This window comes from Chiloscyllium plagiosum, unplaced genomic scaffold (assembly GCF_037043375.1).
Source record: "Chiloscyllium plagiosum isolate Xiang-an unplaced genomic scaffold, Cpla_swu_hap1 HiC_scaffold_40, whole genome shotgun sequence".
Taxonomy (NCBI): Eukaryota; Metazoa; Chordata; class Chondrichthyes; order Orectolobiformes; family Hemiscylliidae; genus Chiloscyllium; species Chiloscyllium plagiosum.
The window spans coordinates 71,097,652-71,117,840 of NW_028270178.1; the positions used below are offsets into that span (position 1 = coordinate 71,097,652).

General features: G+C 54.0%; 1 long non-coding RNA gene across 1 annotated transcript in view; it reads left to right on the forward strand.

Moving 5' to 3' along the window:
- The window catches only part of LOC148138603 (uncharacterized), a 43,158-nt gene that overhangs the window by 2,261 nt on the left and 20,708 nt on the right, over positions 1 to 20,189 (forward strand). Inside the window, exon 2 of the long non-coding RNA XR_015753917.1 lies at positions 16,400 to 16,851. This is a non-coding gene — a long non-coding RNA (uncharacterized LOC148138603). The remainder of the gene's footprint in view (positions 1 to 16,399; positions 16,852 to 20,189) is intronic.

The window sequence follows — 20,189 nt, forward strand, 5'->3', positions numbered from 1 at the left end:
TGTGCATGTCTATCGCTCGCTGTGTGTGTCCCTCGCTCGCTGTGTGTGTCCCTCGCTTGCTGTGTGTGTTCTTCCCTCGCTGTGTGTATGTGTGCGCGCATCTCTCGCTTGCTGTGCGTGTATGATTCCCTTCCTCTCGTGTGTACATGTCACACTCTCTCATTGTGTTTGTGTGTCCCCCCTTTGCTGCGTGTTTCTCACTCGCTGAGTGTGTGCGTATCCCTCCTTCACTCTGTGTGTGAGAGTGTGTCTCCCTCCCTTGCTGGGAGTGTGCGTCCCCCTCCTCGCTGTGTGTGTGTGTGTGTCTCACTCCCTTGCTGTGAGCGTGCGTGTCCCCCCTCGCTCTGTGTGTGGGGGCCCCCTCTCGCTGTGTGTGCACGCGCGTGTGTGTCCTTCCCTCGCTGTGTCTGTATGTGTCCCTCCCTCGCTCTGTGTGTGTGTGTGTGCGGTCCCACCCTCGCTCTCTCTGTGTGCGTGTGTCTCCCTTGCTGTGTATGTGTCAGTTCGTCCCCGTGTGTGTGTGTGTGTGCCTCTTGCTGTGCGTGTGTGAGTGCATGTCCCCCCCTTGCTGTGTGTGCGTGTCCCTCCCACGCTGTGTGTGCATGTCCTTCTCTCCCTTGCTCTGTGTGTGTGTGTGTGCGTGTCCCCCCTCACTATGTATGTGTGTGCGCGTGTCCTTCCCTTGCTGTGTATGTGCGTGTCCCTCCCTCACTGTATGTGTGAGTTCCCCCCCCCCCTTGCTCTGTGTGTGTGTGTCCCTCTTGGTGTGCGTGTGTGTGCGTGGCCCTCCCTCTCTGTGTGTGCATGTGTTCCTCCCTGGCTGTGTGTGCGTGTCCCCCTCTCGCTGTATATATCTGTGTTTGTGTGCTTCCTCATGCACATGTCACTCCCCCACTATATGTGCGTGTCCCTCCCTAGCTGTGTGCGCGCATGTCTCTCCCTTGCTGTGTGTGCGCGTGTCCCTCCCATGCTGTGTGCGTGCGTGTCCCTCCCTCGCTGTGTGTGCGCGCGTGTCCCTCCCTGGCTGTGTGCGCGCGTGTCCCTCCCTGGCTGTGTGCGCGCGTGTCCCTCCCTGGCTGTGTGCGCGCGTGTGTCCCTCCCTTGCTGTGTGCGTGCATGTCCCTCCCTTGCTGTGTGCGCGCGTGTCCCTCCCTTGCTGTGTGCGCGCGTGTCCCTCCCTCGCTGTGTGTGCGCGCGTGTCCCTCCCTCGCTGTGTGTGCGCGTGTCCCTCCCTGGCTGTGTGCGCGCGTGTCCCTCCCTGGCTGTGTGCGCACGTGTCCCTCCCTGGCTGTGTGCGCGCGTGTCCCTCCCTGGCTGTGTGCGCGCGTGTCCCTCCCTGGCTGTGTGCGCGCGTGTCCCTCCCTGGCTGTGTGCGCGCGCGTGTCCCTCCCTGGCTGTGTGCGCGCGCGTGTCCCTCCCTGGCTGTGTGCGCGCGCGTCCCTCCCTGGCTGTGTGCGCGCGTGTCCCTCCCTCGCTGTGTGTGCGCGCGTGTCCCTCCGTTGCTGTGTGCGCGCGTGTCCCTCCCTTGCTGTGTGCGCGAGTGTCACTCCCTTGCTGTGTGTGTGCGTGCGCGTGTCCCTCCCTTGCTGTGTGTGTGCGCGTGTCCCTCCCTTGCTGTGTGCGCACGTGTCCCTCCCTCGCTGTGTGCGCACGTGTCCCTCCCTCGCTGTGTGCGCGCGTGTCCCTCCCTCGCTGTGTGCGCGCGTGTCCCTCCCTAGCTGTGTGCGCGCGCGTGTCCCTCCCTAGCTGTGTGCGCGCGTGTCCCTCCCTTGCTGTGCGCGCGCGCGTCCCTCCCTTGCTGTGTGCGCGCGTGTCCCTCCCTTGCTGTGTGCGCGCGTGTCCCTCCCTTGCTGTGTGCACGCGTGTCCCTCCCTCGCTGTGTGTGCGCGCATGTCCCTCCCTGGCTGTGTGTGCGCGTGTCCCTCCCTCGCTGTGTGTGCGTGCGTGTCCCTCCCTTGCTGTGTGCGCGCGTGTCCCTCCCTCGCTGTGTGCGCGCGTGTCCCTCCCTTGCTGTGCGCGCGCGCGTCCCTCCCTTGCTGTGTGCGCGCGTGTCCCTCCCTCGCTGTGTGTGCGCGCATGTCCCTCCCTCGCTGTGTGCGCGGGTGTCCCTCCCTTGCTGTGTGCGCGGGTGTCCCTCCCTCGCTGTGTGCGCGCGTGTCCCTCCCTTGCTGTGCGCGCGCGCGTCCCTCCCTTGCTGTGTGCGCGCGTGTCCCTCCCTTGCTGTGTGCGCGCGTGTCCCTCCCTTGCTGTGTGCACGCGTGTCCCTCCCTCGCTGTGTGTGCGCGCATGTCCCTCCCTCGCTGTGTGCGCGGGTGTCCCTCCCTTGCTGTGTGCGCGCGTGTCCCTCCCTTGCTGTGTGCGCGGGTGTCCCTCCCTTGCTGTGTGCGCGGGTGTCCCTCCCTTGCTGTGTGTGTGCGCGTGTCCCTCCCTCGGTGTGTGCGCGCGTGTCCCTCCCTCGGTGTGTGCGCGCGTGTCCCTCCCTCGGTTTGTGCGCGCGTGTCCCTCCCTCGGTGTGTGCGCGCGTGTCCCTCCCTCGGTGTGTGCGCGCGTGTCCCTCCCTCGGTGTGTGCGCGCGTGTCCCTCCCTCGGTGTGTGCGCGCGTGTCCCTCCCTCGGTGTGTGCGCGCGTGTCCCTCCCTCGGTGTGTGCGCGCGTGTCCCTCCCTCGGTGTGTGCGCGCGTGTCCCTCCCTCGGTGTGTGCGCGCGTGTCCCTCCCTCGCTGTGTGCGCGCGTGTCCCTCCCTCGCTGTGTGCGCGCGTGTCCCTCCCTCGGTGTGTGCGCGCGTGTCCCTCCCTCGGTGTGTGCGCGCGTGTCCCTCCCTCGCTGTGTGTGCGCGTGTGTCCCTCCCTCGCTGTGTGTGCGCGCGTGTGTCCCTCCCTCGCTGTGTGTGCGCGCGTGTCCCTCCCTCGCTGTGTGCGTGCATGTCCCTCCCTCGGTGTGAGTGTGGGTGTCCCTCCCTCACTGTGTGTGTGTGTGCCCCTCCTTCGCTTTGTGTGTGTGTGTTTGTGTGGTCCCACCCTCGCTGTCTGTATGTGTGAGTTTCCCCCCTTTCCCTGTGTGTGTGTTCGTCTTGGTGTGCGTGTGTGCACGTGGCCCTCCCTCGCTGTGTATGTGTGTGTGTCTCTCCCTCAGTCTCTGTGTGTGTGCTCCCACCCTCACTGTCTGTCTGTGCGTGTGCGTGTCCCTCCCTTGCCGTGTGTTTGTGTGTCTCTCTCTCGCTATGTGCCTGTGTTTGTGTGCTTGCGCATGTGAGTGCCCCTCCCTCGCTGTGTGTGTGTGTCCCCTCTTGCTGTGAGTATGTGTGTCACTCTTGCAGTGCATGTGACTGCCCCTCCCTCGCTGTGTGCATTTGTGTATAACCCTCCCTCGCTGTGTGTGTGCGCATGTCTTTCCCTTGCTGTGTATGCGTGTCCCTCCCTCACTGTGTGTGTGTGTGTGTGTTTGTGTGTGTCCCCCTTCGCTGCGTGTCCCTCACTCGCTGGTTGCGTGTGTGTCACTCCCTCACAATGTGTGTATGTGTCTCCCTCTTGCTCTGTGTGTGCATGTCCCCCCTCCCTCTGTGTGTGTGTGTCTTCATCCCTCCCTCTGTGTGTGTGTGTGTGTGTGTGTGTGTGTGTGTGTGTGTGTGTGCACGTGTCCTTCCCTTGCTGTGTATGTGTGTGTCCTTCCCTCGCTGTGTGCGCATGTCCATCTCTCACTGTGTGTGCACGTGTCACTCCCTTGCTGTGTGTGTGACCCTCCCTTGTGTGTGTGTGTGTCCCTCCCTTGCTCTTTGTGTATATCCCCCGCACTGTATGTGCGCATCTCCCCTCAGTGAGTGCATATCCCCCCATGCTGTGTGTGTGTGTGTCCCTCCCTCGCTGTGCCTGTGCATATCCTCTCTCGCTGTGTGTGCGTGTGTCCCTCTCAATTTCTGTGCAAATGCCCTCCCCCTCGCCGTGTGGGTGTGTGTCCCTCCCTCGCTGTGTGTGCTTGTCCCTCCCTCGCTGTGTGTGCTTGTCCCTCCCTCGCTATGTGCGCGCGCGTCCCTCCCTCGCTGTGTGCGCACGCATCCCTCCCTCGCTGTGTGTGCACGCATCCCTCCCTCGCTGCATGTCTCAGCAAGTCCCTCGCTCGCTGTGTGTGTGTACATGTCACATCCTCACTCTGTGTTTGTGTGTCCCCCCTTCACTGCGTGTCCCTCACTCGCTGTTTGAGTGTGTGTCACTCCATCGCGTTGTATGTATATTTCTCTCTCTCGCTGTGTGTGTGCGTATCCCTCCCTCGCTCTGTGTGTGTGTTTACGTGCGTGTTCCTCCGTGTGTGTGTGTGTGTGTAAAAGTGTCTCTCCCTCCCACGCTGTGAGTGTGCGGGTCCTCCTCGCTGTGTGTGTGCGTATCCCCCTTCGCTGTATCTATGTGTGTGTGTCCGTCCCTCTCTCGCTGTGTGTGTGTGTGTACGTGCCCCCCCTCACTGTATCTGTGTGTGAGTGTTCGTCCTTCCCTCGCTCTGTGTGTGTGTGTGTGTGTGTGTGTCTCCCTGGCTGTGTGTGCGCATGTCCCTCTCTCGCTGTGTGTGTCTCTCTCTCTCGCATTGTGTGTTTCTGTTTGTGTGCTTGCGCATGCGCGTGTCCCTCCCTTGCTGTGTGTGTGTGTGTGTCTCTTGCAGTGTATGCGCATGTCCCACCCTCGCTTTGTGTGTGTGTATCCCTCTGGCTGTGTGTGCGCGTGTCACTCCCTTGCTCTTTGTGTGTGTGTGTGCATCCCTTGTGTATGTGTGTGTGTCCCTCCATTGCACATTGTGTATATCCCCCTTATTGTATGATTGCATGTCCCCCCTCGCTGTGTGTGCGTGTCCCTCCCTCACTGTGTGAGTGTGTGTGTGCGTGTGTACGTGCCCCCCCCTCACTGTATCTGTGTGTGTGTGTGTCTCTTGCAGTGTATGCGCATGTCCCACCCTCGCTTTGTGTGTGCGTATCCCTCTGGCTGTGTGTGCGTGTGTCACTCCTCACTCTTTGTGTGTGTGTGCATCCCTTGTGTATGTGTGTGTGTGTGTCCCTCCATTGCACTTTGTGTATATCCCCCTCACTGTGTGATTGCATGCCCCCCCTCGCTGTGTGTGCGTGTCCTCTCTCAATTCCTGTATACATGCCCTCCCCCTCGCCGTGTGTGTGCTTGTCCCTCCTTCCGTGTGTGTGTGTGTGTGTGTGTGTGTGTGTAAAAGTGTGTCTCCCTCCCACGTTGAGAGTGTGCGCGTCCTCCTCACTGTGTGTGTGCATATCCCCCTTCGCTGTATCTGTGTGTGTGTGTCCGTCCCTCCCTCGCTGTGTGTGTGTGTGTGTGTGTGTGTGTCCCTCCCTCGCTGTGTGTGTGTGTGTGTGTGTGTGTGTGTGTGTGTGTCCCTCCCTCGCTGTGTATGTGTGGGTTTCCCCTACTTGCTGTGTGTGGGTGGGTGTGTGTCCCTCTTGATGTGCGTGGCCTCCCTTGCTGCGTGTGCATGTGTCTCCACCTCGATGTGTGTGCGCGTATCCCTCTCTTGCTCTGTGCGTGTGTTTGTGTCTAACTCTCCCTCGCTGTGTGTGCATGTCCCTCCCTGGCTGTGTGTGCGCGTGTCCCTCTCTTCCTGTATGTGTGTGTCCTTCTTGCTGTGCGCGTGCGTGCGTGGCCCTCCCTAGCTGTGTGTGCATGTGTCTCACCCTCGCTGTGTTTGCGAGTGTCCCTCTCTTGCTCTGTGTGTGTGTGTGTCTGTGTGCGTGTCCCTCCCTGGCTGTGTGTGCCCGTGTCTCTCTCTCGCTGTGTGTGTGTGTCTCTCTCTCTCGCTGTGTGTGTTTCTGTTTGTGTGCTTGTGCACGTGCGTGTCCCTCCCTTCCTCTGTGTGTGTGTGTGTCCCTCTTGCAGTGTATGCGTATGTCCCACTCTCGCTTTGTGTGTGTGTGTCCCTCTGGCTGTGTGTGTGCGTGTCACTCCTCGCTCTTTGTGTGTGTGTGCATCATGTGTGTGTGTGTGTGTGTGTGTGTTTGTGTCCCTCCATTGCACTTTGTGTATATCCCCCTCACTGTGTGATTGCATGTCACTCCCTCACTGTGTGAGTGCATGTCCCCTCTCACTGTGTGCGCGTGTCCCTCCCTTGCTGTGTGTGCGCGTGTCCCTCCCTTGCTGTGTGTGCGCGTGTCCCTCCCTTGCTGTGTGTGCGCGTGTCCCTCCCTCGCTGTGTGTGTGCGTGTCCCTCCCTCGCTGTGTGTGCATGTCCCCCGTTGCAGTGTGTGTCTGTGTTTGTGTGCTTCCACATGCACGTGTGGCTCCCTCGCTGTGTGTGTGTGTGTGTGTGTGTGTGTGTCTGTGGCCTTCCCTCGTTGTGTGTGCATGTGTCGCCGCCTCGCTCTGTGTGTGTCCCTCCTTCGCTTTGTGTGTGTGTGTTTGTGTGGTCCCAGCCTTGCTGTCTTTATGTGTGCGTGTCCCTCCCTCACTGTGTGTGTGTGAGTTTCCCCCCTTGCCCTGTGTGTGCGTGGCCCTCCCTCACTGTGTGTGTGTGAGTTTCCCCCCTTGCCCTGTGTGTGCGTGGCCCTCCCTCGCTGTCTGTATGTGTGCGTGTCCCTCCCTTGCCGTGTATTTGTGTGTCTCTCTCTTGCTGTGTGCCTGTGTTTGTGTGCTTGCGCATGTGAGTGCCCCTCCCTCGCTGTGTGTGTTTGTGTATGACCTTCCCTCGTTTTGTGTGTGTGTGTGTGTACATGTTTCACTCCCTTGCTGTGTGTGTCCCTCCCTCGCTGTGTGGGCGTGTCCATCCCTCGCTGTGTGTGCACGTGTCCCTCCCTCTCTCTGCGTGTGCGTGTTTCTCCCTCTCTGCATGTTTCAGCAAGTCCCTCCCTTGCTGTGTGTGTCTCGCTGTGTAATATGTCCTTTCCTCATTATGTGTGTGTATGTGTCACACCTTCACAGTATGTTTTTGTGTGTGTCCCCTTCGCTGCGTGTCCCTCACTCGCTGGTTGCGTGTGTGTCACTCCCTCATGTTGTGTGTATGTGTCTCTCTCTCTCGCTCTGTGTGCATGTCCCCCCTCGCTGTGTGTGTGTGTGACTTCATCCCTCTCTGTGTGGGTGTGTGTGTAAAAGTGTGTCTCCCTCCCACGCTGTGAGTGTGCGGGTCCTCCTTGCTGTGTGTGTGCGTATCCCCCTTCGCTGTATCTGTGTGTGTGTGTCCGTCCCTCCCTCACTGTGTCTGTGTGTGTGTGTGTGTGTGTGTGTACGTGCCCCCCCTCACTGTATCTGTGTGTGTGTGTGTCTCTTGCAGTGTATGCGCATGTCCCACCCTTGCTTTGTGTGTGTGTATCCCTCTGGCTGTGTGCGCGTGTGTCACTCCTCGCTCTTTGTGTGTGTGTGCATCCCTTGTGTATGTGTGTGTGTGTGTCCCTCCATTGCACATTGTGTACATCCCCCTCACTGTGTGATTGCATGTCCCCCCTCGCTGTGTGTGCGTGTCCCTCCCTCACTGTGAGTGCATGTCCCCTCTCACTGTGTGTGCGTATCCCCTCTCAATTCCTGTATACATGCCCTCCCCCTCGCCGTGTGTGTGCTTGTCCCTCCTTCCGTGTGTGTGTGTGTGTAAAAGTGTGTCTCCCTCCCTCGCTGTGTGTGTGCGCATCCTCCTCGCTGTGTGTGTGCGTATCCCCCTTCGCTGTATCTGTGTGTATGTGTCCGTCCCTCCCTCACTGTGTGTGCACGTGCCCCCCTCACTGTATCTGTGTGAGTGTTCGTCCCTCCCTTGCTCTGTGTGTGTGTGTGTGTGTGTGTGTGTGTGTCCCTCCCTCTCTGTGTATGTGTGAGTTTCCCCTACTTGCTGTGTGTGGGTGGGTGTGTGTCCCTCTTGCTGTGCGTGACCCTCCCTCACTGCGTGTGCATGTGTCTCCACCTCGTTGTGTGTGCGCGTAGCCCTCTCTTGCTCTGTGCGTGTGTTTGTGTCTAACTCTCCCTCGCTGTGTGTGCATGTCCCTCCCTGGCTGTGTGTGCGCGTGTCTCTCTCTCGCTGTGTGTGTTTCTGTTTGTGTGCCTGCGCATGTGCGTGTCTCTCCCTTGCTCTGTGTATGTGTGTGTGTGTATCCCTCTGGCTGTGTGCGTGCGTGTCACTCCCTCGCTCTTTGTGTGAGTGTGTACCTCTTGTGTATGTGTGTGTGTGTATCCCTCCATTGCACTTTGTGTATATCCTCCTCACTGTGTGAGTGCATGTCCCCTCTCGCTGTGTGTGCGTGTCCCCTCTCAATTCGCCGTGTGTGTGCTTGTCCCTCCTTCCCTCTGCTGTGTATGAGCGTGTCCCTCCCTCGCTTTGTGTGTTTGTGTATGTTCCTCCCTTGCTGTGTGTGCATGTCCTTCCCTCGCTGTGTTTGCGTGTCCCTCCCTTGTTCTGAGTGTTTGTATGTGTGTGTATGTCCCTTCCTCGCTGTGTGTGCGTGTTCTTTCCTCAGTGAGTGAGTGTGTGTGTTTGTGTGTGTGTGTGTGCGCGCGCGTGTGTGTCCCTCCTCGCTGTGTGTGTGTCTCCCTCCTTGCTGTGTGTGTGTCCCCCTCCCTCGGTGTGTGTGTGCGTGTCACCCCTCGCTGTATCTGTGTGTGTGTGTGTCCCTCTCACTGTGTGTGTCTGTGTTTGTGTGCTTCCTCATGCGCGTGTCCCTCCCTCGCTGTCGGTGTGTGCATGTGTGTCCCTCCCTCGCTCTGTCTGTGTGCATGTGTGTCCCTCCCTCGCTCTGTCTGTGTGCATGTGTGTCCCTCCCTCGCTCTGTTGTGTGTGCGTGTCCCTCCCTCGCTGTCTGTGTGTGCGTGTCCCTCCCTTGCTGTGTGTGTGCGTGTTCTTCCCTCGCTGTGTATGTGTACGTTACCCCCTTGCTCTATGTGTGTGTGTCCCCCTCTTGCTGTGCGTGTGTGTGTGGCCTTCCCTCGCTGTGTGCGCATGTGTCTCCTCCTCGCTGTGTGTGCGCGTGTCCCTGTCTTGCTGTCTGTGTGTGTGTGTGTGTGTGTGTGTCCATGTCCCTCACTGGCTGTGTGTGTGCGTCCCCCTCTCTCGCTGTGTGTCTGTGTTTGTGTGCTTGCGCATGTGCGTGTTCTTCCCTCGCTGTGTGTACGTGTCCCCCTCTTGCTGTGAGTATGTGTGTCCCTCTTGCAGTGTATGTGAGTGTCCTTCCTTCGTGCTGTGTGTGTGTGTATGCATGTGTGTCCCTCCCTCACTGTTTATGTGTCAGTTTCCTTCCCTGTATGTGTGTGTGTGTGTGTATGTGTGCTAGTCTTGCTGTGCGTGTGTGTGTGTGGCCCTCCCTCACTCTGTGTGCATGTGTCTCCCTCTCGCTGTTTGTGCCCGTGTCCCTCTCTTGCTCTGTGTGTGTGTGTGTGTTTTTGCGTGTGTCCATGTCCCTCCCTGGCTATGTGTGTGCGTGTCCCTCCCTCGCTGTGTGTCTGTGTTTGTGTGCTTGAGCATGTGCGTGTCCCTCCCTCGCTGTGTGTGCGTGTCCCCTCTTGCTGTGAGTTTGTGTGACCCTTTTACAGTGTATGTGAGTGTCCTTCCTTCGCTGCGTGTGTGTGTATATGTGTGTCACTCCCACATTGTGTGTGTGTCCCTCCCTTGCTGTGTGTCTGCGTGTATGTGTGCGTGTCCCTCCCTCGCTTTGTGCATGTGTGTGCGCGTGTCACTCCGTCGCTCTGTGAGTGTGTGTCCGTACCTTGTGTGTGTGTCCCTCCCTTACTCTTTGTGCATATCCCCACCATTGTGTGTCCACATCGCCCCTCGCTGTGTGAGTGCCTGTCCCCCCTTGCTGTGTGTGCGTGTGCCCCTCCCTCGCCATGTCTGTGCGTGTCCCCTCTCGCTGTGTGTGTGTGCCCCCTCTCAATTTCTGTGCACATGCCCTCCCCCTCGCCGTGTGTCTGCGTGTCACTCCTTCCCTGTGTGTGTGCATATCCCTCCCTTGCTGTTTATGTGCGTGGCCCTCTCTCGCTCTGTGTGTTTGTGTATATCCCTCCCTCGCTTTGTGTGTGTGTCCGTCCCTTGAGTGTGTGATTGCGTGACCACCTTGCTGTGTGCGTGTGTCCCACCCTTGCCATGTCTGTGTGTCCCCTCTCGCTGTGTGTGTGTGCCCCCTCTCAATTTCTGTACACATGCCCTCCCCCTCGACATGTGTGTGTTTGTCCCTCCTTCACAGTGTGTACATGTCCCTCCCTTGCAGTGTATGTGCGTGTCCCTCCCTCACTGTGTGTCTGCGTGTATTCCCCTCCCCGTAAGTGTGTGTGTTTGTCCCTCCCTCGCTGTGTGCATGTCCTTCCCTCAGTGTGTGTGGGTGTGTGTGTGTGTGTGTGTGTGTCTTCGCTGCGTGTCTGTGCGTGTCCCTCCCTCGCTGTGTGTGCGCGTGTCCCTCCCTCGCTGTGTCTATGTGTTCCCCTTCGCTGCGTGTCTGTGTGTATCCCTCCCTCGCTGTGTGTGTGTCCCTCCCTCGCTGTGTGTGTGTGTGTGTGTGTGTGTGTGTGTATGTCCTTCCCTCACTGTGTGTCTGCGTGTATCCCCCTCACTGTGTGCGTATGCATGCCCCCCCTTTGCTATGTGTGTCCGTGTCCCTCCCTCGCTGTGTGAGTGCGTGTCCCTCCCTCGCTGTGTGAGTGCGTGTCCCTCCCTCGCTGTGTGAGTGCGTGTCCCTCCCTCGCTGTGTGAGTGCGTGTCCCTCCCTCGCTCTGTGTGTGTGTGTGTGTGTGTGTGTGTTTGTCCCTCCCTCGCTGTATGTGTGTGTTACCCAGCCTTGCTACGTGTGTGCGTGTCCCTCCCTTGCTTTATGTGTGCGTGTCCCTCCCTCACTGCGTGAGTCCCTCCCCGATTTGCGTGTGTGTCCCTTCCTCTCTGTGTGTCTGCGTGTATCCCCCTCACTGTGTGTGAGTGCATGTCCTTCCCTCGCTGTGTGTCTGTGGGTATCTCCCTCACTATGTGTGTTTGTGTGTCGCTCCCTTGCTGTGTGTGTGTGTGTGTGTCCAATATTTGCACTATCAGTGGATTGGCCATCATAAATTGACTGTGGTTTTCAGGAATGTGTGGTTTAAGTAAGTTCACCACGAGAAATGCAGGGTTTAATGTACAGGTCAAGGGGTGGATCTGGGTCAGATGCTCTTCAGAGGTTTGGAATGTACTGGTTGGGCCGAATGGCCTGGCTCCACACGATGGCGATTCTGTTCAGGTTATTGTCCAGCCCTGTCATCCATCCCCGTCTCCTACACCTGGCCTTATCCCCAATATTCTCCTTAACACTGTCATCTCCTCCAGACTCTAAAACACTCCTTGGCGATGTAAGCTTCTCCAGTCCTTGCAAAGATCGATATGTCTGTCACCTCTTCCTGCTTTTCGAACCCTCCCTATAACTATTACCATTTGGTACAGCACTCCCAATCATTGTTCCCTCTTGAAACTCCCATAAACATGTGAAAACTCATCTGGACTGTCTCAACTTTGTGGGCGGCACGGTGGCACAGTGGTTAGCACTGCTGCTTCACAGCGCCAGAGACCCGGGTTCAATACACCGCCTCAGGCGACTGACTGTGTGGAGTTTGCACGTTCTCCCCGTGTCTGCGTGGGTTTCCTCCGGGTGCTCCGGTTTCCTCCCACAGTCCAAAGATGTGCAGGTCAGGTGAATTGGCCATGCTAAATTGCCCGTAGTGTTAGGTAAGGGGTAAATGTAGGGGCATGGGTGGGTTGCGCTTCGGTGGGGCGGTGTGGACTTGTTGGGCCAAAGGGCCTGTTTCCACACTGTAAGTAATCTAATCTAATCTAAATCTTCCCTTTGACAGTTACGTGCTGAGACCTGCTCTATATCAGTGAAGTAATTAAGTCTTGGCAACACTCACTGTTATAACCTCCCTCCAGCCTTACAGCACAGAGGACCTGTAGAAGCTCTTTTCAACCCGACAGTCATCTCTGTGTCTGTAATCTCCTCCACTCCCTATAATACATTCTCTCTGACCTCCTCTGTAGTCCACTAAACACTCCCTAACACTGTCTGTATCATTGTAACCTTCTCCAAAAACACAAACATCGTGATCCCTGTAAACATCTCCATCCCTCCCAACATTCCCATCTCCATGAGCCCGTCAGCCCTACAGCTCTCTACATTTCTGTAACCTCCTGTGGGTCTATGGTCCTCCCTCCCTGTGGAACCACCTCCAGTCCCCACATCCCTCCCAATCTGGGTCCTCTGCTCCAGATCAGACCATTGCTGTCTCTGTAAACACCTCCACTCCTGACAACTCTTCCCATTTGTGTAACCTCGTTCAGACCCCATACTCTCCAGCTTCCTGAATCCTCTTTCTGCATTGCAACCAAAACCACATGTTTATGTAATATTCACCAGTGCTTACACCCTCCCCAACTCAGTAACCACTTGCAGCCCTAACAAAACACCTAAACTGTGAAACCTCTCATTTCCCTACAATACTCCCTCTCTCCCTCCCTCCTCAAATGTCTTCATCACCATGAAACCTCACAATTACTGAAGCCTCCTTTTGGTACTGCAACCCTCCTCCTAATGTCTGCAACATCCTCCTGTCCTGATATCCCTCCCTGACTTTGTAACCCCCACCACCCTGCAGTGCCCTCTGGGGAACATGGCAGAGGAGGGAAGATTTGTAAAGTCAGAGCCATGTTACGGAGGGAGAATTCTGGGAATTACAGATTTGGTCGAATGTCTGTGAAGTGCAGATTATTGGCGAGGACACTAAAGACAGGATTTATGACTACCTGGAAAAGCATAGTTAAATTAGAGACAGTCAGCATGGGTTTGTGAGGGGTCAGGTCATGCCTCACAAACCTTATTGAATTCTTTGAGGCTATGGCAGAATATGTTGATGGCTCATTCAGAAAAGAAGGAAAATTGGGATACAGGGAAGTCTGTCTGTCTGGATACAGGATTAGATGGCCTAGAGAAGACAGAGGGTGGCAGCAGATGGACAGTATTGAGCCTGGAGCTCAGTGACCAGTGGTGTTCTGTAACAATCGGCTCTGGGACTCTGCTCTTTGTGATTTTTGTAAATGACTTGGATGTGAATGTTGGAGAGTGGGTTAGTAAGTTTGCCAATAACATGAAGGTTGGTGGAGTGATGGGTAATGTGGAGGGCTGTTGTAGGTTGCAATGAGACATTGACAGGACGCAGAGATGGGCTGGAAGTGGCAGATGGAGTCCAATCTGGAAAAGTGTGAAGTGATTCATTCTGGAAGGTCAAATTTGAATACAGGGTGAAAGGCAGAATACTTGGCAGTGCGGAGGAACAGAGAGATCATGGGGTCCTTATCCATCGATCCCTCAAAATTGCCACACACGTTGGTAGGGTTGTTAAAAAGGCATATGTTGTGTTAGCTCCCCTTAGAAAGGGGATTGACTGTAAGAGCCGTGAGGTTTTACTGCATCTTTATAGCGTCCTGGTGAAACCACACTTGGAATATTGTGTTCAGTTCTGGTCCCCTGTTTACAGGAAGGCTGTGCACGTTTTAGAGAGCGTACCCATGAGATTTACCAGGATGCTGCCTGGAATGGAGGGCAGTTCTTACGAGGAAAGGTTGAGGGAGCTAAGGCCTTTTTCATTGGAGTGAAGAAGGGGGCGGGGTGACTTTGTGGAGGTGAACAAGATGATGAGAGGCACAGAGTGAGTGAATAGTCAGAGACTTTTCCTCCTATGGCATAAATGGCTATTACAAGGGGGTGTAATTTTAAGGTGAATAGAGGATGGATAAGAGGATAGAGAATGGTAGGTGGTTGGATGGACTGCCAATGGTGATAGTAACATTAGAGACATCTGGGACATTTAATAGACTCTTGGACAGACACATGGATAATAGTAAAACGAAGGGTATGTAGGTTAGTTTGATCTTACAGTCGGGTAAAAGGTTGGCATGAAATCATTGCTGAAGGTTCTTGGGCTGAACTGTTCTGTGTTCTATGTTCTGCCTGGTAAACTGGGTAATAAGCTCAGATCATTGCAAAAAGGATATGGCATTCAGGAGAAGCTAGTGAACAGGATACAACATTTGCTTGATGGTTGTAGACAGAGAGTGGTGGGAGACATGTTGTTTTTCCGACTGGAGGTATGTGACCAGCGGTGTAGGGGGTCCACTGGTGGTTGTCATTTGGATAAATGGTTTGGATGGGAATATTGGTTTCCTGGTAAGTAATTGTTTTGGGTGACACTGAAATTGGTGGCAATGTGGACAGTGAAGAAGGTTATCTATGATACAACAGGATGAACAGTCCTGCTGGGATAGTGAGCTGAAGAATAGCAGATGGAGTTTAATTAGATAAAGGTGAGGTGTTCCATTTTGGTGAAACAAACCAGGGTGGGACTTGTACAGTTAATGTTCGGGCCCTGGGTCGTGTTGTCAGTCAGTGACCCAGGGATGCAGGTAGACAGTTCTTTGAAAGTGGTGTCACAGGTAGACAGGCTGGTGAAGCAGGTCTTTGGGATGGTTACCTTCATTCGGGAGAGCGTTAAGAGTAAGAGTTGGGATGTCATGTTGTGGCTGGAAAAGACATTGGTGAGGCCACCATTAAAACATTGTTGATTAGTAGGAAGAACTCATCTAGTTCACTAACCTCCATTGGGGAAGGACATCAAATATTCTAACCTGGTCTGGCCGACATTTGACTACACACCCATAGCAATATGGCTGACTCTGAGCTGCCCTCTGGGTAATTAGCAGTGGGGTCAAAGAACGTTGTTCCAGGCAGTGACACCCACATCCCATGAATGAATAAATAAAAATACCTATGTCCCTCCCTACCTCTGCAAACCCCTCCAGCTGTAGCAATCCGTCCTGGCTTTGTAACACCCTGACCACTCTCTGTAACACTCTCACCACCTCCAGCACCTTCACCTCTCCCTGTTCCTATTGTGTCAATGAACCCTGACCGTGGCTCCCCTTCCCACAACCCTCCTCCTGCGAGCAGACCCATTGCAATCCATTAACATTTACTCCTAAAACATTCTCTCACTTCAGGATTTTAAGTACTTTTTGGTGATCTTCTCAGCCTCATGACCTAGTATGATTCCTTTTGTCCTGAGTGAGGGACCAGTGGGAATTTCTTGCTGAGGTTTTTACTGTTTCAATTGATTGTCCTTTTGTTGAGTATGTTGCATTGTCCCTTCAAATGTTTTCCACTGTCCATTTTTCAGTCTGTTTCGCCTGTTTCCCTTGGTCAGTTTTCATCTCAAACTCATGTCATTGGCTATTTTTGTTTCTAGTTGTAGCTTGTCCTTTCTGTGATTCACTTTAATACTTTAAATTTATTTAAACTGCACTTTATCACAATTTCCCGAAGGATCTCTGCAGGTGACATTACTCATTCACTAAGTTTCATTACACGGTCGCTCTGCGATAGTTATGTCCCTTAACAGTTGCACAATGTGTTTTTCAAAGAAACACTGAGAAAAAAATTAACCAAGATCCTCTTCCAATATTAATATTGACCGTGTGATTGTCCCAGATTATACAAATATTGAAGTTTTCCAAACTTATCACAATGCCTTTGTTAAAAAAATCCAATGAGTTACTGTGTAATGCAGTGATGAGCAATGAAATGCTGTTCAGTGGCTAAAACTGTTCTGCTGCTTGTTTCCTTGGCAAGTAGTAGCAAGTATTCACATTCAGACTGACGCTACTTCATGATCTGAGGCCAAATGCTTTCTCTGTAATGCCTTTGTTAACCATTATTGTTAGTGTTGCCCATTTTGCCTGAGTTTGCACAAGATTACGAACCACTGAATATTTTTGTTCACCCTGTATCCATGTCTCCCTGGTGTCTAAATCTCTTTTATCTCTGTGTCACAAATCCATTGAGCTTTTTGCAGCAACGTTGTCCATTAAAAAAAAAACATTATATACTCTCTACCACAATTTTCTGTCACAAATCTATTTGCTGATGTACAATTTTAGTTCAACTCTGTCCCATTCTGTTCCTTTCTGCTTGTCTTCAGTCACATTCCCATTCAGTTTCATTGCTTCACCTTTTCCCTTTGGATTTGGAAAGCTCCTTTCACCTGCATCCTCTCTGTCAGTTTAATGCCCTGTCCATAAACCTAGGGACATGATTGGTCATGACATTGGTCCCAGCACAGTTCCAGGGGGACTATCCTAATAGATTTTTTTAAAAAAATCAGGTATGGGATGTGAGTCTCTGGCTGACCAGCCTTTCTTGCCCAGTCCTAGAAGCCCTTGAACTGAGTAACGTGCTCGGCCATTTCAGATGGTTATTGAGAGGCAAACACTTTGCTCTGGGGATGTCGGGCAGGCCACGTCACAATGGGCAGATGTCCTTCTCTAAAGGAGAAGTGTTTGGATTTGTTGTACATCAGTAATGGTTTCATACTTATTTGTGGATTGTTAATTATTATTTTTAAAATTATTGATTTCAAATGTCTCCTTTTCAGATGGCGGGATTCAATCCTGCCTCCCCTGAACATGAGCTGAGGTTTTGGATACATTCTCTCGCAATAATACCACTCAACCATCACTTCGCCTGCTCACTGGGTGCTCATCCCTGAGCACTGATACCAGGGCATCATGAAGCTAAACCCATTCTTCCGACACAATTGTGTGATCCTGACACCTTCCAGCAATCTGGGACTATTACTTAATATCGCTCCATTTTCCAGACCTCTATGGAAATCAGTGCCATTCTCCATGTGTAACCCTCACTGCATCTGTTTTATTTCCCATTCTGTCTATTTCTCTGTCTCCTGTAGTTACTCAGGAAAGTCCTGACTCAATAGCCTTCCCAGCTGCTGGGTGGATCGTCCATCACCACATGGAACGCAGTTGGTCTGCCAGAGAGAGACAAAGGGAAAGGAGATCTGGATCCTTCAATAAATCCTGTCGTGAAGTAAGGTCACCCACAGTGCACAGAGCAAAGAACAATGAGAGGGCTCCAAACCTCTGTTAACACAACATGACATAGATACAGTGCTGGAGGGGAGCACAGTACACACACACACAGACCCCAGGCTCAATCACCACCCCAATGTAAGTTCTGTCATATTAAAACTCACTACTCTGCAACAGTGTATCTATGGCATGTCTTGTGGTCCAGTGTCTTCAATAATATTTAATTCCTATAACAGGTCCTATCGCTGTAACCTCCTCCCTTCCCGATACTCCCTCCACATACTTGAAATGTACTGCATTCCAGACTACCAGCCCTATCGCTGTAACTTGCTTCAGTGTCTGCAACATGCCTTACCTCGGTAGTCTGCTCCTCCAATAAGGTAAAAACAAGGACTACAGATGCTGGAAACCAGAGTCTAGATTAGAGTGGTGCTGGAAAAGCTCAGCAAGTGAGGCAGCATCCCAGGAGCAGGAAAATTGACATTTCCTTTATCAGGAACAGATGCCGGGAGCCAGCAGAGTGGGGAGATAAATGAGAGGGGAGTGGAGATGGGGAGAAAGTAGCATAGAGCACAATAGGTGAATGGGGTGGGGAAGAAGGTGATAGGTCAAAGTGGAGGATGGAGGAAGGTTGCAAAGAGTACAATGGGTGAGTGCGGATGGGGGTGATAGGTCAGAGAGGAGGGTGGAATGGATAGGTGGGAAGGGAGATAGGTCATGAGTGTGGTGCTGAGCTGGAAGGCTGGAGGGGGGGTGAGATGGGGGAAGGGGAATTGAGGAAACTGGTGAAGACCACATTGATGCCCTGGGGTTGAAGTGTTCCGAGCCGGAAGGTGAGGCGTTCTTCCTCCAGACGTTGGGTGGTGAGGAAGTGGTGGTGGAGGAAGCACAGGACCTGCATGTCCTCGGCAGAGTGGGAGGGGGAGTTGAAATGTTGGGGCACAGGGCGGTGGGGTTGATTGGTGCGGGTGTAGCAGAGATGTTCCCTAAAGTGCTCTGCTAGGAGGTGTCCAGTCTCCCCAGTGTAGAGGAGATCACATCGGGAGCAACGGATACAATAAATGATATTGGTGGATGTGCAGGTAAAACTTTGGATGTGGAAGGCTCCTTTGCGGCCTTGGATGGTGGTGAGGGAGAAGGTGTGCGCGCAGGTTTTGCAATTCCTGCAGTGGCAGAAGGTGCCTGGAGGGAGGGTGGTATTTTGGGGGCGTGGAACTGACCAGGTAGTCACGGAGGGAATGGTCTTTGCGGAAAGTGGAGAGGGGTGGGGAGGGAAATCTATCCCTGGTGGTGGGGTCCGTGTGGAGGTGGCGGAAATATCGGCGGATGATTTGTTTTATGCGAAGGTTGGTGGGGTGGAAGGTGAGCACCAGGGGCGTTCTGTCCTTGTTATGGTTGGAGGGCTGGGGTCTGAGGGTGGAGGTGCGGGATGTGGACGAGATGCGTTGGAGGGCATCTTTAACCACGTGGGAAGGGAAATTGCGGTCTCTAAAGAAGGGGGCCATCTTGTGTGTTCTGTGGTGGAACTGGCCCTCCTGGGAGCAGGTACGGCGGAGGCGGAAGAATTGGGAACAGGAGTTGGGAATTTTGCAGGCGGTAGGGTGGGAACATGTGTAATCTAGGTAGCTGTGGGAATCGATAGGTTTGTAAAAAATGTCAGTGTCAAGTCGGTTATCATTAATGGGGATGGAGAGGTCCAGGAAGGAGAGGGAGGTATCAGAGATGGTCCAGGTAAATTTAAGGTCAGGGTGGAATGTGTTGGTGAAGTTGATGAATTGCTCAACCTCCTCGCGGGAGCACGAGGTGGCGCCAATGCAGTCATCAATGTTGCGGAGGAAGACGTGGGGAGTGGTGCCATTGTAACTACGGAATATGGACTGTTCTGTGTAGCCAACAAAGAGACAGGCACAGCTGGGACCCATACTACCCCTGGCTACCCCTTTGGTCTGGAGGAAGTGGGAGGATTTGAATGAAAATTTGTTAAGGGTGAGGACAAGTTCAGCTAAACGAATGAGAGTATCGGTGGAAGGGTACTGTTGGGGACGTCTGGAGATGAAGAAGGTCCTGGTCATGGTGGAGGGAGGTGTAGAGGGATTGGATATCTATTGTGAAGATGAGGCGTTGGGGGCCAGGGAAACAGAAGTCTTGGAGGAGTGGAGGGTGTGAGTGGTGTCTCGAACGAATGTGGGTAGTTCCTGGACTGGGGATAGGACAATGTCGAGGTAGGTAGACATGAGTTCGGTGGGGTAGGAGCATGCTGAGACAATGGGTCGGCCAGGGTGTTCAGGCTTGTGGATCTTGGGAAGGAGGTAGAACCGGGCAGTGGGGCATCCCGGACAATGAGGTTGGAAGCTGTGGGTGGGAGATCTCCTCCTGAGGTGATGAGGTTATGTATGCTCTGGGAGATGACGGTTTGGTGATGGGAGGTGGGTCATGGTAGAGGGGGTGGTAGGAGGAGGTATCTTCGAGTTGGCATCATGGCTTCAGCGGTGTAAAGGTCAGTGTCCAGACTACCACAGCACCCCCTTTACCTGCTGGTTTGATGGTGAGGTCGGTATTGGAGCAGAGGAAGTGGAGAGCTGCACGTTGTGAGGGTGAGAGGTTGGAGTGGGGGAGGGGGTAGATAGGTTGAGGCGGTTAATGTCTCGGTGGAAGTTGGAAATGAAGAAATCGAAGGCAGATAATAGGCCAGCGCGAGGTGTCCAGGTGGGTGGAGTGTATTGGAGGCCGGCAAAGGGGTCCTCAGAAAATAGGCGGGAGTCTTCATTGTAAAAGTAAGCTCTGAGGCGGAGGTTGTGGAAGAAGTGTTCGATGTCACGGCGTGTATTAAATTCATTGATGTCTGGACGGAGGGGGATAAAGGTGAGTCCTTTGCTGATGACTGATCATTCGTCCCCAGTGAGGGGGAGGTCAGAGGGAATGGTGAAATCTCGGCAGGACTGGGAGCTGGGACGAGGCGTAGGTGTAGAGGGAGGAGAGGCGATGAGCCTGTAACTGGAGTGGGTGTGGTGTTAGGGGGAATGGGGATGGAGTCATGAGCAGGGGTAGTATTCCCCTCAGGGTTCTGGGGGCAGGGATGGTGACGGTGGGACCTGGGGGTGGTGTCAGCAGAATGCAGATGAGTGGCGTTGGTGGGGGCAGAAGTGGTGGCAGTGGGGTGGGAGTCACTGAGTGAGTGACATCAGCGATGATGTGAGGGTCGGAAGTGATGTCACTTGTGTTGTGTGAGGAATTGTGAGGGGCGGAAATGGCATTTACTTTATTTTAACCAATAATTTCCTGTCACAAATCTGTTTGACAATGTCGTATTTTAATTAAACTCAGTCCCTTACTGTT